This window comes from Helianthus annuus, chromosome 16 (genome assembly GCF_002127325.2).
Source record: "Helianthus annuus cultivar XRQ/B chromosome 16, HanXRQr2.0-SUNRISE, whole genome shotgun sequence".
NCBI classification, from domain to species: Eukaryota; Viridiplantae; Streptophyta; class Magnoliopsida; order Asterales; family Asteraceae; genus Helianthus; species Helianthus annuus.
The window spans coordinates 7859596-7872657 of record NC_035448.2 but is presented as its reverse complement, the minus strand read 5'-3'; positions in this window follow the sequence as shown (position 1 = coordinate 7872657).

The window sequence follows — 13062 nt, the reverse complement described above, 5'->3', positions numbered from 1 at the left end:
TAAGCATACTCAGAAAGTAAAAGGAAAGTTTAATTGAAAAGGCAACTCATACCTGAAGGCTCCAAACAATCTGATTCAAGTGGCCGCGATCAGCATTCGCTTCTGCAAGAGCCTTAGAAGCGCGGCTCTCCCTCTCCTTGGCCTCATCATGAGCCTTTGCAGCACGGGGCCCCGCCTCTTTGGCCTCTTCAAGCGCCTTTGCTAACCGGGCCTCTGCCTCCATGACCTTTACAGCAATCGCTTCGGCCGCAGCCTTCTCCTTGCCCAAAGCAGCATTCGCTGCCTTGGCATTCGTCAACTCCTGACGAAAACGAAACAATGTTTCATTCTGTTTGGCCCAAGATACTTTCCAGCTCTTGCGCTCATCAGAAAGTTTTTCGTTCCAACTCTTGCGTTCATCAGAAAGTAACTTAGCAAGAGTACGAACCTGTTTAAGCTCAGCAGTCGCAGCCCACTCCTCGGTCTACTTCTGATTTTCAAAAGCACCCCTATCCTTTTCAAGCTGCTGCGCACCCGCACGAGCAGCCTTCACCAACTCCTCCGCCTCGGCCCGCAAGCGCGCAGCCTCCTCCTCCCTGCGGCCCAACACCTTGTAGTCTTCCAGAATGGCATTAGCCACTATGGAACTTCCCACAAGCATGGTGGAAACTTTGTTGATGCGCAGTTCACGGGGTGCGGTACGGGCACGATCAACTTCAAATGGGGTGCCCAGACCACCCAGAATCTCCTTGCAAGTGGAAGGATCATTCGAAATATCATCCCCCTGCATAACAGTCCAGGGGGGTCGGTGGTAGCTCGTACTCCGATCCTGGGTATAGGTGCGGTAGTAATACTCCAGTTCAGACTCTCCAGGCTGAATTGGAGGCCCTCCATAACCCGCACCACCCGAAGCAGACCCAGAAACCTTTTCAGCAGCAGGAGACTTCTGCGTTTCAGCACCAGATTTTTGTTTCCCAGCATCAGAAAAGCGCAAGTCCAAATCAACAGCATCGTTTGGAGAAATCAAATTGTTGGACGAATCAATAGTATCAAAAATCTGGGACGCAGCTTTCCCCACAGTCTCCTCTGCCTGCACTGAAGGATCAGGCACCACCTTGGCAGAAGGATCGGTGGATTCTTTAGTCACCCCCGCATCCGTAGCTATGTCATGCGGGGGAGAAGAAGGCATATCAAACAAAGAGGAGAAGTCCCTTTGTTGCGGTTCTGCAAAACAAAAAAGCAATATCAGAAAACAAGTTGTGCATACAAAGCACTTGCAAAAGTTATAAATCACTTACCAGCAGTAACCGCAGGCTTCTTTTGCGTCGGACCAGTGGACCTTTTGGCCTGCAACCTCTGACGTTTCACCTCACCAGCACCAGCAACTTTCTGCTTGGGTTTCCTCTTCTCACCAGCAAGTGTGGAACCCACAGCAGTACCAGCTGCAGCCGCACCACCACCACCTGGAACACCCAAACCCTCAAGGGTGTCGGATACTACCACGTAATCGGTATATCTGCGGTAACAAGAACGATAGATACCTGCGGCCTGCGGCACCAAAGGAGGGGCGACAGAACCCTCAGATTTCTCCTTACCACGACCCAGCGCGGGTTTCTTTACCTGCTTCCTCTCCACATGTTTCTTAGGGACAGTTTTTTCAAACTTCCCCAGGTCCCCAAGGTTACCTGCATTTAAACAATCAAGCAAGCAGATTACAAGGGTGAACTTTAAACAACAAGGGAATCTTAGAAGATACCTTTGCCTTCCGGCATGGGTGCATCCAACATATCACGTGTGGGAACGCGGAAATAGCCAACAATCTCCAAATTAAAACCTTCCCGTTCCCCACACGGAATCAACTCAACCTTCCCCTCGAAGTCTGGCTCAAACATCCTCCATAAGGGAGCATCCGCTGATAAAACACATGCAAAGTCAGTAAACAAGTAAAGGGAACAAGGAAACCGCACAAGGGTGATAATGCTTACCACCACTTTTTTTCCGCACAACAGGCCTTGCCTTCCTATCCGGCCTGGTAAGCATCATTCGCAACACCCACAACTGATTATTGTCCAGTTTCTTAAGTTCAATAGGCCACAGCCTAGAGAACCAGTCTACAGTCTTCGCGGTAGCAACAGGAATATCTTCCGACGTAACACCCACACTCACGTTCCGAAAGGTCATGTTGGCATGCACCGCACAAGCTTTCACGTAGAAAAATCTCTTTTTCCACTTGGTAAGACCCTTCGGAGGGGTCATCAGCTTGAGACTCCCATACCTTTGGTTAAAAGAGAAAAAACCGGTGTTTACCGTTAACTGGTAGAATCACCGGAAATTCTCAACGGTAACATCCAAGCCAAGGGCACGAAAAGTGTACTCGAAGTTCCTGATTTGGAACATCCCAAATGGACTCAGTTGGGAAATATGAAGGTGATAGTGTTCTAACACCTCGGCAACAAACACCGTCACCGGCAATCGGAGGTTGCCATCGCTAAAAAACTCAGCCCAGAGGGTGATATATCCCGCCGAAGCATCGGCACCGGTGTCACCCTCTTGTGGGTAGGTGGCACCCCACTCCTCCGCCATTTGTATGCTGGTCATCAGGGTCTTAAATTGACCCTTTGACCACTTCAGTATCGGTAGACCACCACCGGGAGCACCGCCATCATCGTCTTCATCTTCATCTGCCGCTGCCAGCGGCTGTTCAGGGTTTTTACCCTCCACATTGTGTGGATTTGATGGCTCAGCCATAGAGATGCAGAAGAAAAGAAAATGAGTACTAAAAACTCAAACAAATCTCACCGGAATTTCAGAAAACCTTATCGGAGAAGACGAAGGAATCTTTTCTCTCACCGGAAATTTTGAAATTTTGAAAAAAGTGAGGGGAAACCACGAACGGTTTCCCCTTATATACTCATCGCAATTAATGCAACATGGAAACTGAATCATCACGTCCAAAAAGAGCGAATTATGAGGCACCACGTGTCAAGCGACATTTCCGCTGACGGTAACCACGCGCGCGTGGCCGCACACGCGCCTGACATAATAGACGTTTACACTCCTGCTACAGTGCATTTATGACATCGGGCAGTGCAAATGTCCTTTCATTTCAGCACATGCCAGGAAATCTCACCAACTTCCACCAACTCACACATGCGTTCAGCCACGTATGCAACAAAAAGCGACAACCTTATCCAAACACAAGCGGCATGCGGTTTCTCTGGTGTACCGCACCATAACCCGTACCGCATGTCGTTTTTTCACATACCCCTCAAAATAGTAAAAAATATATATCTCTACATTATATAAGGGGGTATAAATATATCCGCACATGCCCACAAGCACACGCGGAATATGCAGAGATGACACACACGAGCCCGTACATGTGTGTCAGATGCTCAGAACCAGCGTTGTTCTTTGGACTGAACCGCATCTCAGGAACAGGTAAACCGCATTGCCTTCATTCTCTTCAAGCTTCAAATCCCTCCTGTCCGGTTCACAACCACAAAGGGTGCGTAAACAGCTTGTTCAAAGAAAAGAAGGATGGGAATGTACGCGAACGCACATCAGCAACCCTGACTCCTGATCCTTCAAGAGCCACATCCGATAAACACACTCTTTCCAAGCAAGTGTTGGGTTACAAAACCGCAAACGCTCATGAGTCGCTGCGGACATAACCATAGCTCCGCAAATGGTTACTATGGAAGAGCCACAACTAAGTCATCACACAGAGGAACGAAGCTACTTCAACCAAAGCTCCTCGGCATTGGAGCGTGAAGGAAAGTGGGTAAAGAACAGATGCGAACGAGATTCCCACTCACCTAAAGAGGTCTTGTCGAACAACAAGCGGCCGAACAACGGTAACAAGTCTGCTTATGACTTTGTTGACCTACTTGTATGACGGATAAAATAAACAATGGTAGGCATAACCATGCCTATGACCATGTTTGTTTGACCGTTATCCAGATTCAAATTGTTCGACCAAACATGGCCAACAATGCCAAGCAACGAGGTAGCCGCAAAGGACGTGCGGTTACTTAAGAGCTAATTGGAAGAACATGAACACCCCAAAAAAGGGATCATCATTACATGTCTAATTACTTCGGAAGACCACTCTCTTCTTAATTCACCACCTCAGAGGTTGGTTCGAAGTTTGTGCACACCTTCAACCACCATCTCAGAGGTTGGTTCGAAGTTTGTGGACACCTCCAGCGAAATCTCAAAGGTTGGTTCGACACACCAATAGGTGCAACCAACCCTGATGAGATCAGACGCACGTAGCCCATGCTACCATATCAAAACCCGAGGCTGAGAATTTCGCATCAGACGAAACTTTTTCACCGGTACGGAAGAGGCGTCACATGACTCTTCCAGATCTCCAGCTTGATTTATGAAGAGCAAAGACCATCTACATGGCCTAGAATCTTCTACAGACTCCAAACTACCTTCTAGACACCATAGTCCAGTACTCCTCCCACATGCAACTTGCATATGGCAACAACACTAGACTGGGGGGACTTGAAGGGGTATGGTCCCAGATCTCGCGTCAGCACGACCGCGAGTGACCATTACCCTTATCAAAACCCCCACTAGCTAACAACCTCCCTGTGTCCGTGCGGAAACGCGCAAACACAGTGGTTGAATCCAATCTGCCCAATGATGGAGGAGGACTTACCTGGAATATGAGAACGGTATAGTGATGCGGCATGACACCGCATCTGGTGTATGAAAACGGAAGTATTCACAGCGATGCGGCCTAACACCGCATCCAGTGAACACTTCTATCAATACAAGGGAGCTGGATAACAGCAACAGTCATCACAGACGACGATGCGGCTTGGCACCGCATCTCGCGTATTTCTTGATCAAAGAGTGAGGCGCGGGAACATCTACAGTTACCACAAACAGCGATGCGGCCTGCACCGCATCCTGTGCACTCAGCAAGTGGGACTGACACCACAGAGTGAATAGCACCAATGGCAGCCGCCTGTCAGGTCTACTTAAGCGACAGACTGACGTGGCTTCACCTCCACAGCCGACATGCCTGACGCACCTGCAAAAGTGCAGCATGTCGTCAGTCTATCCATCCACATCCTCCTTCACTCCTCGGCTATAAATACCAACCCCAAACCAGGTTTGCGGTATCTCTTCACAACTCTCTCACTACTACTACGATCATACTTTGCTTCTCAAGCAGACTACTGATTCTCACGCCGGAGAGTGGTAACAAGGAGCACCCCCCACCCCATCCTCCTTGTTGCGAGTCACAGTTTGTTTCCTTTTGCATGAGATCAACCAGCAGGCGATCCAGCCAGCGATCCTCGAGAGGAAGGGACTAACCCTTCTTGACGAGACCAGTGTATTAACCCTGTCCGGTTAACCATTGTTTCATCAGGTGTGTAGGTGGAAGAGAGAGAAATTATTTTTTTATTAAAAGTTGGATTGGGTTGGGTTGGGTTGGGTTGGGTTGGGTTGGGTTGTGAATGAGGATAGTCTTACCAGCACCTATTTTATTCAAACAGATAATCAGTTCATAGGCATTTGACATTCTAGTTAACTATCAAGACAAATATCAAATACTATTACACTCATCCTTAACTTATCACAAAACTCACAAGTTTACTTTAAAAAAAATTAATTAGCGACTACGATCCCTACAAGCACTTAATCTATTCAAACAGATAATCAGTGATATTATTATAAAATTGTGAATTGTACCAATCAAGATTGTAACACTTAACATAACATGTGATATTATTATAAGATTGCGAATGATGTACTGTACGGTATCTGATTAAAATCAACTTTGTGTTAGAGATTGACGAACGATTTGAACAATATACTAATATACTAATTATTATAAGATTGCGAATGGTGTTGGAAGGAGATGATGGAGGAAGGAGATAGTGGTACAGAGAATGGATGGTCAGAAGAATGGGTGTTTCTTTAAAGAAAGAGAGAGATAAATGATATATAATATTTTTTTTCTTTTATATGTATTTTTAAAGAATAGGGCGAAAAGACAATTTTACCCTTATGTGCATTGCACATGACCAGATTTGATAGAAAAATCTAACTGGGTTAAGGCTAACCGCTAAAGGACAAAACGTGTATGATTTAAAAACATAAAGTACTAAACTCGTCAATTTTAAATATAAAGGATAAAGCCTGAAAATGAATATAAAGATAAAGACAAGAAATTCACATAAAAGATAAATGTAAGAGTGGTTATGGTAAAGACACGGAGAATTCTTTAAATTATCTATTATCATGGGGAATGTTGGATTATGTTTGGGTTTTATGTTAGAAAACTTATGGGTTTAATATAGTTTCTAAGTGGGTCTCTACTCTCTTCCTTGTCTCCATCTCTTTTTTTTTCTCTTGTAAAATAATAATCTTAATATCAACCACCATATCTGAACAGATAACCTTTAAAAAATCTTGTATTCACTTTTAACATATAATTAAAGATTGTAAGTGTCCTCATAATATAATAAACGGATTGATACACTTCTCTTCGTGCACAATTTAAAACTTCTAATACAGTATGTCAAACACAAGATTTGTGTAATTGTAAAAAGAAATGATATATCAAGTGATTATGGTAAAGACACGTAGCATTCTTTAAAATTATTTATTATCATAGGAATGTTGGATTATGTTTGGGTTTTATGTTACATATATAAAACTTATAGATTTAAAACTTGTAAACACTACTACAAAACAGAGCATGTATTAAACTTGTAGATTTTAAACGTGTATTAAATAAAATTGTATGATAGAAACAATATAATTATACAAAATATAAAGCTCATATAATCGTATTTTTATATTATTTTCTATTTAAACTTTTATTTTTTCTATTATTACACTATTCCATTTTTCACTTTTAAGTTTTATTTTATTTTATTTTATTTTATTTTATTATTATACTAGGTTATAGACCCGTCTATTACCAAAATTCTATAATAGAAATAATATAATTGTATAATTTGTAAAAAAAATACTCATATAACTTATTTATCTTTATTATCATAGTTCACACAATTGGCTTCAATTAATCCTAAAAATCAGCCTATGTTAATAAGTAACACTGAAATATTATAATAGTCGGTGTACACAGAATGAATAAAAAAAACATGTAATACATAAATATATATTGTGAAATACATATGATTGAAATTACTTATTATATTTTACATATAATGTATATAAGTATTATTATTTTTATTATTGTATATCTTTTATATATGACTTTTATTTAAAGTAAATAAAAATAAATTTATTGGTATGTCATATATTAGATTTGTTATTCTTATTAATAAGTATTATGCAGATTTAGTTAATGATTATATATATATATATATATATATATATATATGAATGGGTGACATTAAAAGTAGCTTTTATATTTTTGTTTTTTTTTGCTTTACATTAAAATATATTTTTTTGACCCAAAAGGGTAAAATGGCCATTTTATGCAGGCTCACGCTGTCTAATCCCTCTTTTTCAGCATCACAAATTTAGAGTACAAAATATAACATTTTCTCTCTCCAGGTTGGTTTATGGTTGCAGTCTAATTTACACCACCGTAAACCCCTCAACTTTTCATTTATTTGATTCTCTTTCGTTTATTTACACTGATGTTAAAGTAAAAACCGTATACGTATAAAACTTGATATCATTCCAAAAACGTAATCTATACTATATAAAAAAGAAACCTATTTTAGGACACTTGTCATTCTCTCATTTAATTGATTAAAATTATTAATAATACTAATAATAATAATAATAATAATATTTAATCTAAATTAATACAAATTCTTATTATTAATAATATTTAATCAAATCTAAAATCTAATCTAATACAAATTTTTATTATCAATAATATTTAATCAAATCTAATAAGAATTCATATGTAACACCCTATTTTCAATTTAGCAATTTTACATGTAAAATACCTCAATCTGATGTGTGGCAAGGACTACACAACAATAAAAATACGGGTTTATTAAAACTTTTACAAATCATAAGTTATTCTACATCACGTGGATGAATTCGTTGTTTAAAATTTACAACGTGGCAAAGTGCGGAAGCATGTATTTATATCGTGTTTGGTTCTTCGTTGAGCTTGATCGTCTTCCGGCATCCCACAGTGTACCTACATTTCCTGAATATGAAATGCTTTAGTCTTACGGAGTTTAAATCATGTCCAAACGAGTCCGGGATACAATAAATTTTCAAAAGAAAAACGAGAACTTGAAAAAAATGATCTCCACCGTAACTTACGGTGGCACCGTAAGTTACGGTGGCCTGTGTGTTCATATTCTTCTACCGTGCAAACGTTGGCTATCACCGTAACCATATCAGCTCCACCGTAACTTACGGTGGCACCGTAATTTACGGTGGACCCTGCATCCAGCTTTTCCATTTTGTCGTAATTTGACACGAAATCTTTCGTATCTTTCGAACCGCTTATCCGTTTGACCTACCGTTTCTTCCTACATGTTTGAAATTTGATTCTCCATCATATGGAGTTAAAATCCGACATCCGGCTTGATAAAATTTAAGACTTTTAAGTCTTCGGCTTATTACTCTTTTACCAAAATTTGACCCGTTTGTGATTTTATCAAACATACAAGTTTGTTTGACCCTTATTTCTCACAAACCTATTAAATTCAATGATGTCTAACATATCAGGTTCCGATTATAGAATTATATACCTTCTTTAACCCATTTTCACCCATATGCTTATTTTGACCCATTTGAGGTATTTAAGCATATTATAAGCACCAATTACTTTCATTCATTTCCAAATACATATGTCCACATTTCTTATCAAAGGATCTTCCACCACAACTATATTTGTGGTGGATTCAATATGGTGATTTATATATACCAAAATTTACCCCTTCAAATCGTTATTTTACGGCAAAGACTCGAATGGAGCCATTTGACTAACGTGTTACATCCTTCAACTTCTATACTACTCCTAAGTAATCATCTAATTGTAAAACTCGTTTCCAAACAACCTTTAAGGATCGTTTGTTCCATTTAGCCTACAAGGGCGTTTTGGTCGATTTTAGTCCTTTTATGACTAAGGACTCTCTCAAATTATTCGACCAAAATAGAACTTTTAACTACAACATATTTACACGTACCTGGCCCGGATCAACAAGTAGACCCGATTTATACCTTGTTTTCATTATCACACCATCAATGGTGACGCAATTATCCGATCTGCTAATCGGTCCTGTTAACATAAGACTTGACAACCACATTAGTCGATATTGTCAAATGGTGTTATCACCACCATTCAACCCGTTTGGACTATATGCCCAACATTATTTATTTAATCAAAAACATCGTTTTTGATTTCCAATTCATACATCCATCCCATCCCGGATTTTATAACCATACCCTTTTTCTTTTACACTCTTTTCTTACAATTTCAACCCATTTCGGCTTACACCATGGGTATCCTTTTATCCTTGATTTACATTAGTCGACATTTGACAAATTTCCATATTTCCAATATTATCGTTATCACGTTTACAACGTATCGAATAAACGAGTATTCTACATAAGTGTGTAAATTACACTTACCTCGCATCCACGCCACGCTTTTCTTTCCGTACTTGCTCCGTTTGACCCGTTCCCTCTTCCAAGCTTTCACCTAGCTTGTTACGCGTCAAACTATTGTCAAACATTTACAAGGCGGTTAAATTAGTCATTAACAATCACAACTATTCCACCTCACTTATTTTCTATGCCGAAGCTACTATTCGGCTTCATGATTAGTTAACTTGACTTATCTAAAGTTAACTACTTTCAATCACATGTTTACTACATTAAGTTCTAAATCAACATAGTATTTAGAACTCTCATCACTTCATATCACGCGTAATTGCCATATCATTCAAATATGCGTTTTCACTCTAAAATTCGATACTTTAGTTCTCATTTAGGCATTTTAACAAACACCTAATGTGCATAATTTCACATATTTACTAACTAGTTCATAACTAATTATTTTCACCAAGATTTACACCAAAATCAAATCTCTGTGTCTAGTGTTCATGAACTACATCAAGAACTTATTTCATAACAATCAATATTCATCAAATTAACACTCTAATCCGAGTGTTCTTCATATTGTCAATAAACCCATTTAACACACATGTAGGTAATCACCAAATCATTCAAGTCATAACATCATATGCATGATTTTCACTTAGGGTTTCGTTCCTAAGCAAGTATTCATCATTAATCTATCCATAGCTTCTCTAATTCATGCCTAATTCGCGATTAGGATGATTATCAAATTTTTACAACTTCACGAATGTTAGAAATTCAACATACCTCACGATCCCCTTGACTTGGTGATCGTTTCTACGCGTTCATGCATTGATTTGGATCTTGATTCGAGCTTCAATTTGGTGAATTTGTTGATTCTAGGGTTTGAGCTCTCTAGGAGCTTCTCCTGGCCATTCTCACGCACGCACACACACTCTTGTGTGTGTGTTGTGTTTTATTTTTTTTTCCAAGTTACCCGGCTTTGGTCCCTCGTGTTTGGTTAGTTATTAATTAGGTCACCACCTAATTATTTTCAACAATATTCCCACTTATTAACTAGGTTTAATATTCCTGGTTAACTTAGCGAGTTCGGGAATATTTATGACTAAGTTTATTTTAGGTTCCGTTAACTCGGGCCTTTTATCCATTTTATTCCTTAAAACTTTTATTCACTTTTTATTTAATATTAGGATTAATTATTTAAATCCTAATATTTACCGGGTAAATTTTACCACTAATGGTACTTTACCCATCTTTTAGTGCTAATTTGGTTTGATCACCAAACCCGTTTTCGAGGTATTACAAGTCTACCCCCCCTTAAAGAGGTTTCGTCCTCGAAACCTTGCTTACATAGTTCATTGAGTTCTAAACTCAATGCGTTTGACTTGAGTAATCTCTTAAGCATTACTCATACTTTAACCAATTGTTAGTATTACCAGAAAAATTATGGTAATGTCTTTTTGGTTACAGAACCTCTACGTACCTCATACGACATAATATAACTTGAAATAACGTAATACCGTTATTTTTACTAGTGTAGTTAACTTAGCGATTTCCATCGCTTTTATATATTATCGAACTCTTGGTGAATCCGTTACCTTGACCCGTTTAAAAGTCTTTAGTGAAATATTTCACTTTTAACAATAATTTCTTCTGTTTTCAGATTTATTTATTCGGTTCAGTTATACCGAATCCACCGCTTACAAGCAAACCAATTTTTATTGATTTGAATTACTGGCCTTAACCGGTCTTACTAACTAGACTTATTAGTCCTGTTAATTTTCACCGCTCGCTTGGTTATAATGTGATTTTACTTCACATTATATTTCCTAACCGTGATCGTGTCACATCGTGTTTAGTTTGTATCAACCTTTCATTTTCGAAAATATCACTTTTCGAATATATCGTCTTGCGCCTACCAGTGTCAAGACTTGAACCTTTCATGCTTACTATTCAAATTCCTATCAGAATTTATGTTGGTAACAACGTTATTTCTTACTAAAATCGAAGTTTTAGTTTTAGGATCCTTTCTTTAACTTTTGTCAATTATCCATACCATGATATTGACAGTCCATAATTTATTCTTTTAAAATCTTAGTTTTATACGGGGAATCGTAACAAGTTCCCTTACCTCACACTATTGACCCGTAGGTCCCTTCACTTAGCCTCGTACGCTATTTCCTTAGGCTTTCACCTCTTTGAGGCGAGGCCCTTATGATCCTTTTGCTTCAATTCATGACCCGTGGGTCATTTTGGCCCCGTAGACCTTTTTGCTCTAATTAATATTCCGTAGGTTATGATGATCCCGTAGATCATTTTTTATTCGAGACTTTATTCAAATGTGTATACATTTATATATGCATATGGCGTTAAGGCACCATGTCTTTGTTTAGCATCATTTATTTTCGTCTTGATATTATCTTTGACCTTGACCGTAGTCTAAGGCTACATTCGTTTCTTTTCGGGCACATTTTCCGATTTTATGACTTATCACGTCATTTATGCGTTGGTTTATCTTATGCTCACCATTATCCATTTTACATACATTCGTGTTTGATTATGTCCCATTGCCGGGCTCATTATTCTTTTGCTTTTAATGTTACTATTGTCCCGCTTGTGTTTACTCATGTCGTCCGTCATGATATTATATTCGACCCGTTCAACTTTAAAATAGTTGAACATAATTTATTCGCAGCTCTATTTACATTATCTTGTCATCTTTTAGTTATGACCCTAAAACCCGAGTCTTTTAACTTTCCATTCGGGTTCCCGTTTCTCGGTCTACGCATGTGTTTAATTCCTACCCATCAACCGGGTGGTTTTACCAAAGTCGTTATTATTGCAACCCTCCCAGTATGCACACTAAGATCTCGCTTCATCTTTATATTCCGACTTTGTCCTCGAGTTTGGCGTTTTACAAAAACGACCCATTTAGAGACATATTCGCATTTTCCGGGTTCGAGTGTAAGTACACCCCCTCCGAGTGCATATCTTGATCATTCTACATGTTTATATTCTTCGGGTTCGAGTGTAAGTACACCCCCTCCCAATACATGTCTACATCATTTTACATGTTTCCATGTCTACATGTTTATATTCCTCGAGTTCGAGTGTAAGTACACCCCCTCCCAATACATGGCTACATCATTTTACATGTTTCCATGTCTACATGTTTATATTCCTCGGGTTCGAGTGTAAGTACACCCCCTCCCAATACATGTCTACATCATTTTACATGTTTCCATGTCTACATGTTTATATTCCTCGGGTTCGAGTGTAAGTACACCCCCTCCCAATACATGTCTACATCATTTTACATGTTTCTTTGTCCCTTCTATCGGGCTCATTATACTAATATAATACGCTTCCGTCACTCGGCTGTGCGTATATATTATGATCAAATATTTTGCTTATCTGATTCATTTGGGTACTTTTTAATTTGTCCCACTCACCCCGTCCTTACTACATCGGGTGTGAATGTGTCCGCTATAAGAAGTTCATGGTATCATA